This window comes from Piliocolobus tephrosceles, chromosome 6, assembly GCF_002776525.5.
Source record: "Piliocolobus tephrosceles isolate RC106 chromosome 6, ASM277652v3, whole genome shotgun sequence".
Taxonomy (NCBI): Eukaryota; Metazoa; Chordata; class Mammalia; order Primates; family Cercopithecidae; genus Piliocolobus; species Piliocolobus tephrosceles.
Genome location: NC_045439.1, coordinates 42986984 through 43005382, shown reverse-complemented (window position 1 = coordinate 43005382; position 18399 = coordinate 42986984). Strand labels below are relative to the sequence as shown.

Sequence of the window (18399 nt, the reverse complement as noted above, 5' to 3'; positions counted from 1 at the left end):
GGTGATAGAAACACAAAGCAGACGTATGCAGAAGGCACAATTTTTGGCATAAAGAAAACAAACAACGAATATTACTTTCCTTTCTATTTTCATTTCATTTCATTTCGTCATTTAAATTCATTTCTTATTTTATTTTATTTTATTTATTTTATTTTATTTTATTTCTCGAGATGGAGTCTCACTCTGTCACCCAGGCTGGAGTGCAGTGGCGTGATCTCGGCTCACTGCAAGCTCCGCCTTCCGGGTTCACACCATTCTCCTGCCTCAGCCTGTGGAATAACTGGGACTACAGGCGCCCGCCACCATGTCTGGCTAATTTTTTGTATTTTTAGTAGAGACGGGGTTTCACCGAGTTAGCCAGGATGGTCTCGATCTCCTGACCTCCTGATCCACCCGCCTCGGCCTCCCAAAGTGCTGAGATTACAGGTGTGAGCCACCGCGCCCAGCCTTCATTTCACATTTTAAAAGCTATGATTCTTACAGCTATTCAGAAACTTAACAGTTTACTTTTATATTAACTATTTAAAAAAACAACATGCAATGTTCATGAACACAAAATTAAATAACCCTCAAATCTCAATAACTATAGCCGCACCAAATTGAGCTGGTGCTTTCTTAGATTTTATTTTTCATTTTGTAATTAAAAATACATTTCTAAAGAGCATATGGCCGGGCATGGTAGCTCATGCCTGTAATTCCAGCACTTCGAGAGGCCGACAAACCAGAGCCTCAGGAGTTGGAGACCAGCCTGGCCAACATGGTGAAATCCTCTCTCTACTAAAAATACAAACATTAGCCGAGGGTGGTGGCACCCACCTATAATCCCAGCTACATGGGAGGTTGAGGCAGGAGAATTGCTTATACCTGGGAGGTGGGAGTTACAGTGAGCCAAGATCGCACCACTGCACTCCAGCCTGGAGACAGAGAGAAACTCTGTCTCAAAAAAAACAAAAACAAAAAATAAAACAAAACACAAAAAGCATATGAACTTCACTAAGTTTCAAAAGATGACTGTGTTTCACTGCCCAAGGTTCTCGGTGAACTCTCCCAAGATTCTTATCTTTTAGTTAGATACCAATCAGAATGGTTTGAGACATAAACTATTAAAAATGCCCTTCAGTTCCTTGGAGAAAGAAGAGTTTAAAAGGAAAAACAAAAAGACATAGGAGCCAAGAACTCCACTGGCCACTCTAAAACAATCTCAACAACAAAATAACAATACTCATCTGAGCGCAGTGGCTCATGCCTGTAATCCCAGCTGCTTGGGAGGCTGAGGCAGGAGAATCGCTTGAATCTGGGAGGTGAAGGCTGCAGTGAGCCAAAGTCATGCCACTGCACTCTGGCGGGGGCAACAGAGTAAGACTCTGACCTAAGGAAAAAAAAAAAACTCTTGGATTACAATCCAAAGAATAAATATCCATGAGTCCATACTGATAAAAACAAATCAGTAAATAAATGAGGGAGAAGGAACAAATCTGCCTTACAGAACTCAAGTAACATATGTAGATATACTCCCTCTAGAAAGTAGAGCTGAATTATCCTCCCCTTGAATGTAGGCTGGACTTGGTTACTTGCATCCAAATAATAGAGTACGGAAAGGGTAAAAGATAGTAACCTCACTGTGGAGAAGCTCAGATGACATCACTGTGACCAACTGATCAAGGGTAACATCATCAGCAATATGTCATATTCCTATCATGAACCCCCCGGTATGATAAGAAAGGCATTCCATTCACCTCTGTGATATTCTTCCCCAAATAGAAAACCCCAGTCTAATCATGAGAAAACCTCAAACTAACCCAATTTGAGGGATATTCTTTTTTTTTTTTTTTTTTTTTTGAGAAGGAGTCTCGCTCTGTCACCCAGGCTGGAGTGCAGAGGCACGATCCCGGCTCACTGCAACCTCCACCTCCTGGGTTCAATCAATTCTCTTGCCTCAGCTTCCTGAGTAGCTAAGATTACAGGCATGCACCACCATGCCTGGCTAATTTTTGTATTTTTAGTAGAGATGTGGTTTCACCACATTGATCAGGCTGGTCTTGAACTCCTGACCTTGTAATTCACCCACCTTGGCCTCCCAAAGTGCTGGGGTTACAGGCATGAGCCACTGTGCCTGGCCAATTTGAGGGATATTCTACAAATACCTGGCTAATACTCTTCAAAAGCTTCAAGATCAGACCAGGCACGGTGGCTCATGCCTGCAACCCTAGCACTTGGGGAGGCTGAGACAGGCAGATCTTGAGGCTAGGAGTTTGAGACCAGCCTGGCCAGCATGGTGAAACCCCATTTCTACTAAAAATACAAAAATTAACTGGGAATGGTGGCACATACTTGTAGTACCAGCTACTCAAGAGGCTGAGGCAAGAGAATCACTTGAACTCAGGAGGTGGAGGTTGCAGTGAGACAAGATCGTGCCTGCACTCCAGCCTGGGCAACACAGCAAGACCCTGTCTAAAAAAAAAAAAAAAGCTTTAAGATCATGAAAAACAAAGAAAGACCAAGAGATCATCACAGATGGGGGAGACCATGATGTTGTGATGATCAAATTCAATATGGTGTCCTTGATTAGATCCTGGACTAGTAAAAGGACATTCATGGAAGACCTGGTGAAACCCAAATAAAGTCTGTCATTTAGTTAATAGTATTATCCCAATGTTACTTTCTTAGTTTTGACAAATGTTCCATGGTTATGTTAACATTAGGGAGGCTGGGTGAAGGGTATACAGGAACTCTGTACTATTTTTTTTTTTGAGACGAAGTCTTGCTCTGTCGCCTGGGCTGGAGTGCAGTGGCCAGATCTCAGCTCACTGCAAGCTCCGCCTCCCAGGTTCACGCCATTCTCCTGCCTCAGCCTCCCGAGTAGCTGGGACTATAGGCGCCCGCCACCTCGCCCGGCTAGTTTTTTGTATTTTTTGGTAGAGACGGGGTTTCACCGTGTTGGCCAGGATGGTCTCGATCTCCTGACCTCGTGATCCACCTGTCTCAGCCTCCCAAAGTGCTGGGATTACAGGCTTGAGCCACCACACCCGGCAGAACTCTGTACTATTTTTGCAACTTTTCTGTAAACCTAACATTATCCCAAAACAATAACAAAAAAAAATTTTTTTTGAGACAGGGTCTGGCTCTGTCCCCCAGGCTAGGCTAGAGTACAGTGGCACAATCTCGGCTCACTGCAACCTCCATCTCCTGGGTTCAAGCAACTCTCCTGACTCAGCCTCCCGAGTAGTTGGGATTACAGGCGTGTGCCACCACGTCTGGCTAATTTTTTGTATTTTTAGTAGAGATGTGGTTTCACCAAGTTGCCCACGCTGGTCTCGAACTCCTAAACTCAAGTGATCTGCCCACCTCAGCCTCCCAAAGTGCTGGGATTATAGACTTGAGCCACCAGGCCCGGCCGACAAAAAATTTTTAACATATCATGGACGTTTATAGTTCTAGACAGAAAAATATTTCGGGTATTAACACACTAGGAATGTCCCAATGCTGAAAAGCCCTTCAGTCAAACTCAACTCTAGACCTGAGATGGCTCCGGCAGGCCAATCAGGACTACCACCACAAATCTCTGCCCTAGTCACGTCCCTAATCTAGCTTCATAATAAACTGGAAAGTATAGCAGAGCCAACAGAATCTCCTTCCGTACACCAATATCTCCTTCCCCAAAGCAGTACTAAGGAAAGGTAAAAATAAAATTTCAAGTTTTTGTTTGTTTTTTGAGACAGAATTTCCCTCTGTTGCCCACGCTGGAGTGCAGTGGCGCGATCTCTGCTCACTGCAACCTCTGCCTCCCGGGTTCATGCGATTCTCTTGCCTCAGCCTCCCAAGTAGCTGGGAATACAGGGGTGCGCCACCACATCTGGCTAATTTTTGTGTTTTTTTGTAGAGACAGAGTTTTGCCATGTTGGCCAGGCTGGTCTCGAACTCCTGACCTCAGGTGATGCATCTGCCTTGGCCTCCCAAAGTGCCCCCAAAATATTGTAATCCCAACAAGCATGAGCCACTGTGCCTGGCCAGATTTCAAGAATTCTCACAAATACTCCCAAATTTGGAAAGAAGCAAACTGAGGGAGTTGGTAGGCAACCTCAAAAAATCTCTCGAAAGTAGTAAGTACTCCTACTTACTACTGCAGGAGCTCAGCAAAGGCATGAAGAGTTGGTAGGGCTATTTTTTAACATCTCCATGCTCAGCTTGGGAAATGAGAAGCAGCCCCTAAGAGTGGAATATACCTGGGACTTGTTGGAATGGGATTTGGTATAGGACATTCAATGGGATCTCAGATGAAAGGACAGATTCCAGGTCACCCAGCAAGGACTGTCTCAGCCTCAGTATGTGACTAGTTTTTGCCAGTGGAAGCGATGCATGCCACAGTTAGGCTAGGATTAAGAGATAATGGGTCTTCTCCACCTTCTCTTTGCTCATCTGCTGGCTGGATGGAGAGGACTCCTTGGTCCTACAGGATGGTACAGCCATAAAATGAAAGGAGTCGCAGCCTACCAATCACCAGATGAAAGGCTATCTGCTGACCAGGAAAACCTACATTTGGCTGCATCAGTCAATCAGCGGTGAACATATCTGAAACATGTAGTTTTAAAACTCCAAATCTGCTTGCAGAGGTGGCATCCTACAACTTCTTAGGGGACAAGTGAGAAAAAAACCCAAAAAAACTCCAAAACACAATGATTCCAACTTCTTAATGTTATTCATCGTTTTAAAAAACTTAAAGTGAATTTCAAGAGTCAGAAACTCTTGTATTAAAATACCTAAAGTTCAGTCATTTCTTTCATACTATTTATTTTTTGGGATTCTAGCTCTTTTTAATACTGTTAAAATTTTTAATTTTTTTTTTTGAGACAGAGTCTCACTCTGTTGCCCAGACTGGAGTGCAGTGGTGCCGTCTCGGCTCACTGCAACTTCCACCTCTCGGGTTCAAGCAATTCTCTGCCTCAGCCTCCTGAGTAGATGGGATTACAGGTGCCCGCCACCACACCCAGCTAATTTTTGTATTTTTAGTAGAGATGGGATTTCAACATCTTGGCCAGGCTGGTCTTGAACTCATGACCTGTGATCTACCCGCCTTGGCCTCCCAAAGTGCTGGGATTACAGGTGTGAGCCATTGCACCTGGCCACTGCTGAAATTTTTAAACATGTTTTTTTTTTTTTTTTAAATACAAACGGGGTCTCACTATGTTGCCCCAGCTGGTCTCGAACTCCTGCATGTGAGAAATCCTCCTGCTTTGGCCTCCCAAAGTGCTGGGATTACAGGCATGAACCAATACGCCCAGCCTATTACTGAAATTTTTAATGATGACAACAACCTCATAACAATCCCAACAGTACTATTATATCCATTTTACTGATAAGAAAAGCACACATAATATGCAGTAAAGCCGGTTTCTGAATTCAAGTTTTCTTATTCCACAGCCCATGCTATTTAATTCCTGTACTCTACCATCTCTACATAAGCATGTAGTATATTTATATATATATATATATATATATTTTTTTTTTTTTTTTTTGAGGCGGAGTTTCACTCTTGTTGCCCAGGCTGGAGTGCAATGGCACGATCTCGGCTCACCGCAACCTCCGCCTCCCAGGTTCAAGCAATTCTCCTGCCTCAGCCTCCCTAGTAGCTGGGATTACAGGCATGTGCCACCAGGCCCAGCTAATTTTGTATTTTTAGTAGAGACGGGGTTTCTCCATGTTGGTCAGGCAGGTCTCGAACTCCCGACCTCAGGTGATCCACCCGCCTCGGCCTCCCAAAGTGCTGGGATTACAGGCGTGAGCCACTGCGCCTGGCCTATATTAATATTTTTAAAGGGGAGGTATTAGCAGAGCACCTGGAAGCAGCAGCTGCTAGTGTCTAAAGTGGCAAGGTCAGTGGCAAACCTGAAAAATCTACTGGCAGCCACAAAAGCTTTATACGAGACATTCAAGTAGCTTAATATTTATCAGGCATATCCTTTTTTTTTTTGAGACAGGGTCTCACTCTGTGGCCCAGGCTGGAGTGCAGTGGTGCAATCACAGCTCACCGCAGCCTTGACCTCCCTGGCTCAAGCAATTCTCCCACCTACCTTAGCCTCCCAAGCAGATGAGACCACAGACATGTCACCATACCTGGCTATATTATACATATCTGATGTCAGCTTATCTGAAGCAAAACTGCACAGAGGAATCTTAACAATCTGGTATTAACATTTCAGAGAAACAGGGAAGAGTCAAATAGGAACAATCACACATATGCATTACCAGTATGTCCCAGAGGAAACAATACCTTTGGATAAAAAGCATACATTGGTTTAATTTCAGGAAAATCGTTTCCAGAAAACATTCATAATGTGGAGGAATGTATATGTATGTTTTAAACTAACACAGAATTAGCTCTAAGACAATTTGCCAAAGAGACATTTGTTTTAAATTCAGAAGAACTGCTGAATATTTAGTGGAAGGTATGCTAAACTGACATCTGCTACAACTCTAATATAATTTTAAATTTCACATTCATTAATGACTAAGACAATGTCTTTGTAAATTAATCCTGCTTAGCTAGTCTGATTATCGTATTCTTATTCACACAAACGTTCAAGATAGTGGTTGCAGCAACATATGGCATCCCATGCATTAAATATACTAAAATTCTCAGGAAAAGCACAATTTTTAAAGTACAGGAATCTGTTACCAAGGAAAAGGGGGAGGACTGGAAGGAAATGACACATACTTTCTCATGCAGTGTGAGATTATGCTGCAGGTTCCAGATATAACATTCAAAGCATCTTTTTAAAAACAAAAATATTTTCCTCAATAACATCCTGAGATGTCCAGTTTTGCATGTACATCTTGCATCCAAACGTCACCCTTTACGGTAATTCCACAAATGCCCAGAATCTTTCAACAAGAACAATTAACTGCCTTTTTCCTTTCCAGAACAACCAGCTGGTTAACCAAACAGAGAAACCAAATTTCCCTAGTCACCAGATGTCTTAATTTGGAACAGTTAGAAGCAATTTGGAATAATCCAATTCTCGAATTGGTACTACTTGTTTACTATTTCTTCATTTTCTAATTTTGAAAAGATGCTTTTAAGAATTAAGCAAATGCTATCTTTAATAACTGCAAAAAAAATGAGGAAAAACAAAAAGAACCATATCCTGTTACAGAATGATGTTTACATTATCTAAAAGCCAGCTACTTAAATATTGTACACATTATAGTTAGAAACTGATAAGCTCTAACAACATTAAATCTGCTCAAAAGTTCTAAAGAATTACCCTACTCAAGAATTCAAAAACAGCCAGGCCCAGTGGCTCACACCTGTAATCTCAGCACTTTGGCAGGCCGATCATGAGGACAGGAGTTCAAGACCAGCCTGGCCGACATGACGAAACCCCATCTCTACTAAAAAATACAAAAATTAGCCAGGCGTGGTGGCGTGTCTGTACTCCCAGCTACTCAGGAGGCTGAGGCAGCAGAATCACTTGAACCTGGGAAGCAGAGGTTGCAGTGAGCTGAGATGGTGCCACTGTACTCCAGCCTTGGCGACAGAGCAAGACCCTGTCTTAAAAAAAAAAAAAGAATTCAAAAACAATTCTTGGCCAGGTGCAGTGGCTCACACCTACAATCCTAGCACTATGGGAGCCTGAGGTGGGTGGATTGTTTGAGCCCAGGAGTTTGAGACCAGTTTGGGCAACACAGCTAAACTTCATCTCTACAAAATTTAGCTAATTTTTGTACTTTAGAGCTACATGTACAGGGCGTGGTAAAGTGGTGGTAGTCTCAGCTACTTGGGATGCTGAGGCGGGAGAAGCACCTGAGCCCAGGGAGGTTGAGGCTGCAAGTTGAGCTGTGATTGCACCACTGCACTCCAGCCTGGGTGACAGAGTGAGACTCTGTCTCAATACCAAAACAAACCAAACAAAAAAACATTTCTGGAAAGGTTATGACATGACAGGCCTAGAACATAACAAATTCAGCAAAGAACAGTCATGAAGTCCCTTTCTTCATGCAGGACAGGATAGAAGGAGATAGGTGGATACATAGCCCAATAACTAATTATAATAATAAAAATAGTGATGAGTGTTATAAAAAATAACAACATAGGGTAAGGCAAGAAAAATGAGGCAGGAAAAGCCATTTCTATTCCATCATTAAAGGAAGCTTCCCCCAGGAGGTGACATTTGAGCCGAGACCAGGACAAAATGAGGGAGGCAAGGGAGTGGATTACATGGAGCAAGAGCTGCCCAGGCAGAGAGAAACAGCAAGTGGGCCAGTGTAGCTAAAGTCAGAGAAAGAAAGAAGGGTGTAGAAAATGAGATTAAGGCCGGGCGCGGTGGCTCAAGCCTGTAATCCCAGCACTTTGGGAGGCTGAGACGGGCGGATCACGAGGTCAGGAGATCAAGACCATCCTGGCTAACCCGGTGAAACCCCGTCTCTACTAAAAAATACAAAAATCTAGCCGGGCGAGGTGGCGGCGCCTGTAGTCCCAGCTACTCGGGAGGCTGAGGCAGGAGAATGGCGTAAACCCGGGAGGCGGAGCTTGCAGTGAGCTGAGATCCGGCCACTGCACTCCAGCCTGGGCGACAGAGCGAGACTCCATCTCAAAAAAAAAAAAAAAAAAAAGAAAAAAAAAAGAAAATGAGATTAAAGAGGTAGCTGGAGCCAGATAAGAGCTCTGTCGGTCATGATAAGAACTCTGGATTTTATTCTCAAGTGAGAAAGAAAGCCACTGTAGGTTGAGAGCAGGTAAGAGACACTGAGAATGGGTTCCTTGGGCTGCTGCCTGGAGAACAGACCAGAGGGCAAGAGAGTATAAGTAGTTTAGAGGTTTGTGCAAAATTCTGAGAGTTATGACAGAAATGGCTGGATGTAGGTCACCAATATGAAAGAATTTTCTGGTAAGACTGCAAGTGGTATGTGAGAAGAGCAGTCAAAAATGATTCTTGTCTCAAAAAAAAATGATTCTTAGGTTTCTGGCTTAAGCAGCAAGGTAAATATGAAATATGTTGTTGGTATATTATTAATACTTTAATTACAAGCTTTTTTTTTTTTTGAGATGGAGTTTTGCTCTTGTTGCCCAGGCTGGAGTGCAATGGCACGATCTCAGCTCACTGCAATCTTTACCTCCCAGGTACAAGCGATTCTCCTGTCTCAGCCTCCCAAGTAGCTTCAATTACAGGCATGCTCCACCACGCCTGGCTTTTTCTTTTTTTGTATTTAGCAGAGACGGGGTTTCACCATGTTAGTCAGGCTGGTCGCGAACTCCTGACCTCAGGTGATCCACCCATCTTGGCCTCCCAAAGTGCTGGGATTACGAGAATGCACCACTGTGCCTGGCCTAATTACAAGCTCTTCAGATAAGATGATTAACTGGACAATTTGATAATTATCCAGTTGTTTATCCAGGCATTACTGATAAATTGTGGTATGTAAATATAATAGAATTCTTTTATTTTGTTGTTTTTTTGAGACCAAGTCTTGCACTGTAACCCAGGCTGGAGTGCAGTGGAATGATCTCGGCTCACTGCAACCTCCCGGGTTCAAGTGATACTCCTGCCTCAGCCTCCCAAATAGCTGGAATTACAGGCACCCACCACCACACCCAGCTAATTTTTGTAGTTTTAGTCGAGACGGGGTTTCATCATGTTGGCCAGGCTGGTCTCAAACCCTGGCATCAAGTGATCCGCCCACCTCGGCCTCCCAAAGTGCTGGTATTGCAGGCATGAGCCACTGCGCCTGGCCTAGAATTCTACATAGCAATAAAAAACATACAACTGGTACATGCAACAATGTGGATGAATCTCAGAACTGGTTAGACGCCTGACACAAAAAGGTCCTGCGGGATTTCATTTATATAAAGTTTAAAAAAAGGCAAAACAAATCTATAATGGCAGAAGTAAGAATAATTTTGGGGAGAGATATAAACTGAGAAATAGAACAAGAGAATTCTGGGTGGTGAGTACGCTCAGATGCATACATTTAAAAATAAAATCATGGTGCTCGCTTCAGCAGCATATGTACTAGAATTGGTACAATACAGATTAGCATGACCCCTGCACAAGAATTACAGTGTGTGAAACATTCCATATTTTTAGAGGGGTGTGTGTGTGTGTGTGTGTGTGTGTTGGAGAGAGATAGGGTCTCATTCTCTGTCACATAGGCTGGAGTGCAATGACACAATCTTGGCTCACTGTAATGTCAGCATCCCAGGATCAAATGATCCTCTGGCCTCAGCCTACCAAGTAGCTGAGACTACAGGCATGTGCCACCATGCCTGGCTAATTTTTGTATTTCTGTAAGAGATGGGGTTTTGCCATGTTGCCCAGGCTGGTCTCAAACTCCTGGACTCAAGCAATCTGCCCACCTCAGCCTCCCAAAGTGCTGGAATTATAAGCAGGAGGCACTGTGCCTGGCTTTTAGGTGTATTTTAACAAAGAAGAACATTCAGATAAGAGGAAAGAATTCTTGGAAATTAAGAATAAGATAGCAGAAATACAAAATCCACAGAAGAGTGAAAAGATATGGTTAAGGAATTCTCCCAACCGAAGTAGAAGAAGAAGAAAGAAATAATGAAATCAGAGGACTGATCAATCAATCTAAGTCAAACATCCTAAAAACGAAAAGTCCAGAAAGAAAAATAGAAAACAAACAAACAAACCTGAGTGTTCAGCAAAAAGGACAGCAAAAGAAAGCCACACCAAGTCACATATATCTTGAAATTTCATAATGCTGGGGATAAAGGAAAGATTCTACAAGTGTCCATGGAGAAAAGGGGTCTCATAAAAAAATTTGAAGCATAGTAACAATATCAGACTTCTCAATAGCAACCCTCAGGGAAAAAACGAATAATGGCTTGAAAATTCTGGGTCAAAATTATCTCTAACCTGGAGTCTTTTTAGCCAGTCAAGTTAACAATGAAATGTTGGTCTAGAACAGAGATATTTTATGTGTGTGTATTTTTAAAAATCATGGAGTGAATGACTCCCTACTTTTACCAAGCTTCACGCTGTGGAAAGAGCACCGACGGTCGGCAGGTGGTGGGGAAGAGCATGGAGAGAAACCTCTTGCTCCGGCCTGCTGAGACTGAGTACAGCGGCGACAAGGAGAAAACCCTCCAGCATCCCAGGCCTGATACTAAGCACAAGATCGTAATAGCTCATAGCTGAAGGAATTTGAAGTTTTGGGTATGTTAATGTCAACTATAGTAACACCAAAACCCAAACCAGGCTAGATTGTTCAAACCCCAATACTCACAGTCTGATAGAAGCACAGGTATCCATTTGTGAGGCTAAATACTACTTACCTAGTCTCTACTGTTCTTCTACACGTAATGTACAGAATTCAATTTTAAAGAGACAGAGAAATATCAACAAGTTATCAAGAAATGAGGCAATAAACAGAAAAAACCCCGCAGAACACTCAGATATACACTATATACCTACTAATAGTGTAACTATACACTCCCACTGCTTCACTTGACAAGCCTTAAAAGCAAACAAAAAAACTGAAATAATTGTGAATTGGTTATTTTTAAGCACACCCCAAAAGAGAAAACAACAAGTATTGGCAAGAATGTAAAGAAACTATAGTACAGCCAAAATGGAAAAGAGTACGAAGGTTCCTAAAACAATTAAAAATAGGCTGGGCACCGTGGCTCACGGCTGTAATCCCAGCACTCTGGGAGGCCAAGGCAGGTGGATCACCTGAGGTCAGGAGTTTGAGATCAGCCTGGCCAACATGGTGAAACCCCATCTCTAGCAAAAATACAAAAATTAGTTGGGCATGGTAGCATGTGCCTGTAATACAAGCTACCCAGGAGGCTGAGGCAGGAGAATCGCTTGAATCTGGGAGGTGGAGATTGCAGTGAGCCAAGATTGTGCCATTGCAATCAGAGTGAGACTCCATCTCAAAAAAAAAAAAAAAAAAAAAAAAAAGAAATGAAATCAGTACGTCAAAGAGATATCTGTACTCCCAGGTTCACTGCAGCATTTTTTCGCAACAGCCAAGATATAGAATCAACCTAAGTGTTCTTCAGTTGATGAATGGATACAGAAAATGTGGTGTAAAAATACAAAAATTAGCCGAGCATGGTGGTGTGCACCTGTCTCCCCAGCTACTCAGGTATACATTTGTGTATATACACAATGGAATACTATTCAGTCTTAAAAAAGAACAAAATCCTGTCATTTGTGAAACAGATAAATCTGTAGGACATCATATTATAAACTAAAGTAAACCAGATATAGAAAGCTAAATATCACATGATCTCATCTAGATGTGTGCATGTATACAAACATACATATCTATATGTGAAATCTAAAACAGTCAAACCCATGGAAGCAGAGAGTAGAAAGGTGGTTAACCAGGGCTGGGAAGGAGGGAGAATTGGGGAGATGTAGATCAAAGGGTATAATATTTCACTTGGAAAGAGGAGTAAGTTCAAGAGCTCTAATGTACAATATGGTGACTACAGTTAGTAACAACGTACTGTATACTTGAAAATTACTAAGAGGGGGCAGGTACAGTGGCTCACGCCTGTAATCTCAGCACTTTGGGAGGCCAAGGCAGGTGGACTGCTTGAAGTCAGGAGTTTGAGACCAACCTTGCCAATATGGTAAAACCCTGTCTCTACTAAAAATACAAAAAAAAAAAAAAAAAAAAAAAAAAAAATCAGCTGGGCATGGTAACAAGTGCCTGTAGTCTCAGCTACTCAGGAGGCTAAGGCACGAAAATTACTTGAACCTGGGAAGTAGAGGTTGCAGTGAGCTGAGACTGTGCCACTGCATTCCAGCCTGGGTGACACAGCGAGACTCCATCTCAAAAAAAAAAAAAAAACCCTGCCAAGAGTTGCTAAGAGACTAGATTTTGAGTGTTCTCACCTCATCCAAAAAAATGTATGTAAGGCAGTGGGTATGTTAATTGGCTAGATCTAGTCATTCCGCAATGTATACACATATCAAAACATCTTGCTGTACACCATAAATATATACAACTTTTATTTGTCAATTAAAAAAATACATTTTTTAAAAAAGAATGTGAAGAAACTGGAACCCTTATATATTGCTGGTGGAAATGTAAAATGTAGCAGTCTCTATGGAAAACACTTTGGCAGTTTCTCATAAAGCTAAACATATGTTCATGTAAAAACTTATAAATAAATTTCATAGTAGCATTATTATTATTTGAGACAGAGTCTCACTCTGTTGCCCAGGCTAGAGTGCAGTGGCACAATCTCGCAATCTCGGGTGACTGCAACCTCTGCTTTTTGCAGCACTTTGGGAAGCTGAGGCAGGTGGATCACCTGAGGTCAGGAGTTTGAGACCAGCCTGACCAACATGGTGAAACCCCATCTCTACTAAAAATACAAACATTAGCTGGGAGTGGTGGCGGGCACCTGTAATCCCAGCTACTCGGGAGGCTGAGGCAGGAGAATCGCCTGAACCCAGGAGGTGTAGGCTGCAGTGAGATGAGATCATGCAATTGCACTCCAGCCTGGCTGGCAGAGCAAGACTGTCTCAAAAAAAAGAATTACTTCAGTCTTCGCATCAAAAACTATGCAAGCCAGAGGAGAAAGGAATGACAATTTTAAACACCGAAAGGATAGAAAAACCTACCAACACAAAACACTGTACCCAGCAATATCTTCTGAAAAAGAGTATAAAACAAAGACTATCAGTCTGGTCCAAAGGTAGTGAGTTATCCCAACTGATTGCTCATAGTCAGCTACAGGTCAAACTCCCTGTTCCACTCCTCCCCTCTTCTCACTACTGCACTTGATAGTCTTCAAAAAGACAAACAAGAAATATTATCAGACAAACACAAACTGAGAAGATTCACTGCCAGCAGAACTGTTGCTGCTAAATTGTTATTCAGGCAGAAAGAGCATGATAACAAACCGAAATCCGGATTGACACAAAGAAATAAAGAACACTGGGAATGGTAAACATGAGGGTAAATACAAGACAATTTTTCCTTTTAAATTTTTCCTTAAAAGATAATTGCTGTCAAAAGTAAAAACTAGTAATAATAAACCAAGGGATTTATGACATGTCAAAGTAAAATGCATCGTCTGGGTGTGGGTGGCTCACCTGAGGTCAGGAGTTCGAGACCAGCCTGGCCAACATGGTGAAACCACGACTCTACCAAAAGTACAAAAAAAGTAGCCAGGCAGGCTGGGCGTGGTGGCTCACATCTGTAATCCCAGCACTTTGGGAGGCTGAGGCGGGTGGATCACTTGAGGTCAGGAGTTCAAGACCAGCCAGGTCAACATGGTGAAACCTCATCTAAAGAAAAATACAAAAAAAATTAGCTGGGCATGGTGGCACATGCCTATAACCCCAGCTACTTGAGAGGCTGAGATAGGAGAATCGCTTGAACCCAAGGGGTGGAGGTTGCAGTGAGCCGAGATCATGCCATTGCCCTCTAGCCTGGGCAACAGAGCGAGACTTCATCTCAAAAAAAAAAAAAAAAAAAAAAAAAAAGTAGCCAGGCATGGTGGCGGGTGCCTGTAATCCCAGCTACTCGGGAGGCTGAGGCACAAAAATTGCTTGAACCTGGGAGGCGGAGGCTGCCTGAGATCAGCTCACTGCACTTCAGCCTGGGCAACAGATCAAGACTCCATCTCTAGATAAATAACTAAATAAATAAAATGCATGACAATAATAGTGAGAGAATGGGAGGAGGGAAGTGGAAGGATAATGTTCTAAGATTCTTTTTTTTTTGTTTTTGAGGCGGAGTCTCACTCTGTCGCCCGGACTGGAGTGCAGTGGCTGGATCTCAGCTCACTGCAAGCTCCGCCTCCCGGGTTCACGCCATTCTCCTGCCTCTGTCTCCCGAGTAGCTGGGACTACAGGCGCCCGCCACCTCGCCCGGCTAGTTTTTGTATTTTTAGTAGAGACGGGGTTTCACCGTGTTAGCCAGGATGGTCTCGGTCTCCTGACCTCGTGATCCGCCCGTCTCGGCCTCCCAAAGTGCTGGGATTACAGGCTTGAGCCACCGCGCCCCGCCGCTGTTCTAAGATTCTTATACCATAAAAAGGTATCACATTATTTGAAGCTAGATTTTAACAACTCAAAAAGGATATAATGGCTTTTTGAGTTGTTAAAATCTAGCTCACAGTGAGCTCACGCCTATAATCCCAGCACTTTGGGTGGCCAAGGTGGGTGGGTCACTTCAACCTACGAGTTCGAGACCAGCCTGGGCAAAATGGCAAAACTCAATCTCTACAAAAAATATAAAAATTAGCCAGGGATAGTGGCAGGTGCCTGTAGTCCCAGCTACTCAGGAGGCTTAGGTGGGAGAATCACTTGAGCGGGAGACAGAGGTGGCAGTGAACCCAGACTGCACTACTGCACTCCAGTCCGGGTGACAGAGAAAAACCAGGTCTCAAAAAAAAAAAAAAAAAAAAAAAGCATATAGTAAACCCTAGACCAACCACTTCAAACACACACACAAAAAACTAAACAGTAAATTCACAAACCAAAACCAACTACAGAGAAAAACCACCCAATCAAAAAGATGAAAAAAGAAATAAAGAACTGGCCGGGCGCCGTGGCTCAAGCCTGTAATCCCAGCACTTTGGGAGGCCGAGACGGGCGGATCACGAGGTCAGGAGATCGAGACCATCCTGGCTAACTGGTGAAACCCCGTCTCTACTAAAAAATACAAAAAACTAGCCGGGCGAGGTGGCGGGCGCCTGTAGTCCCAGCTACTCCGGAGGCTGAGGCAGAGGCAGGAGAATGGCGTGAACCCGGGAGGCGGAGCTTGCAGTGAGCGGAGATCCGGCCACTGTACCCCTGCCTGGGCGACAGAGCCAGACTCCATCTCAAAAGAAAAAAGAAATAAAGAACTGATGAGAAAAACAGAAAATACAAAAACAACTAGTAAGAAGGTAGATTTAAATCCAACTACACCTGGCCAGGCACAGAGGCTCACGCCTGTAATCCCAGCACTTTAGGAGGGTGAGGTGGGCAGATCACTTGAGGTCAGAAGTCCCAGATTAGACTGGTCAACATGGTGAAACCCTTTCTCCACTAAAATTACAAAAATTAGCTGAGTGTGGTGGTATGTGCCTGTAATCTCAGCTACTCGGGAAGTTGGGGCAGGAGAATCTCTTGAACCTGGGAGGCAGAGGTTGCAGTGAGCCAAGCTCACACCCCTGCACTCCAGTTTGGGAGACAGAGTGAGACTCCGTCTCGGGGGAAAATAAAAAAAATCCAACCATACCAACAATTACGTTAAATATAAATAATATGACACCTTATTTAAAAGACAGAGATAGTCAGGATGTGGGTGGTGGAGAGACAGAAGCAAGACCCAACTATACGCTATCTAAAAGAAACCCATTTTAAACATAAAGCCATAGATAGGTTAAAAGGAAATGGATAGAAAAAAGATAAACTATGCAAATATTAATAAAGAGAAAGCTGCAATGGTTTACTAATATGAGACAAATGAGAAGTCAGAACATAGAATATGAACTCAAAATGGATCATAGACCTAAATGTAAAAGCAAGAACTACAAAACTTGTAAGAGAAAAAAGGGAATCTATGACCTTTGGTTAGGCAAAGATCTCTTAAAATACAAAAAGTACAAACCACAAAAGAAAATTTTGACTTAATTAAAATGTAAAACCTGCTTTGAACAGTCAAGAAAATGCAAACTACAGGCCCAGCACGGTGGCTCATGCCTATAAACCCAGCACTTTGGGAGGTCCAGGGGGGTGGATGGCTTGAGTCCAGGAGTTCAAGACCAGCCTGGGTGACATGGCAAAACCCCGTCTCCATCAAAAATACAAAAATTAGCCAGGCATGGCGGCGCATGCCGATAGTCCCAGTTACTCAGGAGGCTGAGATGGAGAGATCACTTTAGCTTGGGAGGTGGAGCTTGCAGTGAGCCGAGATTGCGTCACTGCCACTTAAGCCTGGGTCACCGAGTGAGACCCTGTCTCAAAAAAACAAAACAAAACAAAAAAGCCCACAACAAAACAAACAAAAATAAATATTAAAAAAAAAAACCAGAAAATTAAAAAAAAGAAAATGCCAACTACAGACTGGGAGACCACATTTGCAAATCACAATCTGATAAAGTTGCTATATCCAGAATATATAAAGAATTCTTGCAACCAAATTATAAGACAAATAATTCAATTAAAACATGGGAAAATATTTGAACAGATACTTCACCAAAGAAAATATATGAATGACAAATAAGCATGAGAAGCTCAATAATATTAGTCATCAGAGATATGCAAATTATATTAATAATTACCTATTATTACAAATTTGCTAAAATGCCTACGATTAAAAAGAACTAACAATACCAAGTTCTGGCAAAAATGCAAAAGTAACAGGAACTTTCATACACTGATGGTAAAATGTTATAGCCACTTTGGAAAGTGGTTTGGCAGTTTGTTTAAAAGTTAAATATATACTTACCCAGCAATCCCACTTTTAGGTATTTACTCAAGAGAAATGACAACTTATGTCCATACAAACACCTGTACACGTGTTCATCACCATTTTATTTGTAACAGTCAAATACCTAGAAAAAAACCAGAAATATGGGTAAGCTTAAGCACAGAAAAAATAAACAACAAAGACCCTCCCTCCCCCAGAAATAACTGTCATCTACTGAATGGAAAAACAAATTGTGGCATATACATATAATGGAATCTGACTCTGCAATAAAAAAGGAACCAGAGATACATGCAACTTAAAAGAGTATATATTATATGATTCCATTTAAATAACATTCTGGAAAAAGCAAAATGATAGGAACTGGTTGTTAGGGGCTGAGGTTGTGGGGGAGAGCATTGATTATTAAGCGGCACAAGGAAACTTTTTGCGTGATGAAAATATTCTATATCTTAATCAGGGTGCTGGTTACACAACTGTGTAGGTACACACACGTGTCAACTCATCAAACTACATACTTACAAAGTTTAAAAAGGTAAATTTTATTGAATGTAAATTACACTTCAACAAACCTGATCTCCCATGCCCAAAGGCAAACAAAACATTAAAATCATTGACAAAACTAATGTATGATGATAGAAATTAGAATGGTGGTTATCTTTAGTGGGAATGACTGGGAAGGGGCATCCAAAAGGTTTCTTTTTTTTTGTTTTTTGAGACAGAGTCTCACTCTGTCGCCCAGGCTGAAAGTGCAGTGGCACGATGGCTCACTGCAACCAAAGGGGGGCTCCGTGTCCCCCTTTGGTTCAAGCAACTCTCCTGCCTCAGCCTCCTGAGTAGCTGGGATCACAGGCGCCCACCGCCATGCTCAGCTAATTTTTGTATTTTTAGTAGAGACGGGGGTTTCACCATATTGGCCAGGCTGGTCTTGAACTCCTGACCTCAGGTGATCTACCAACCTTGGCCTCCCAAAGTGCTGGGATCACAGGTGTGAGC

At 42.6% G+C, this 18399-nt stretch overlaps 1 protein-coding gene and 1 pseudogene across 3 annotated transcripts in view; one reads left to right on the top strand and one right to left on the bottom strand.

The window, feature by feature from the left end:
* Nucleotides 1-18399, bottom strand: part of WDR89 (WD repeat domain 89) — a 48597-nt gene that overhangs the window by 13597 nt on the left and 16601 nt on the right. For all 3 annotated transcript variants that reach the window (XM_023232061.2, XM_023232044.2, XM_023232053.2), the window contains one exon: nucleotides 17425-17530. The gene's annotated coding sequence lies outside the window, so the exon portion shown is untranslated. The remainder of the gene's footprint in view (nucleotides 1-17424; nucleotides 17531-18399) is intronic.
* Nucleotides 9984-10080, top strand: LOC111521737 (annotated as a pseudogene).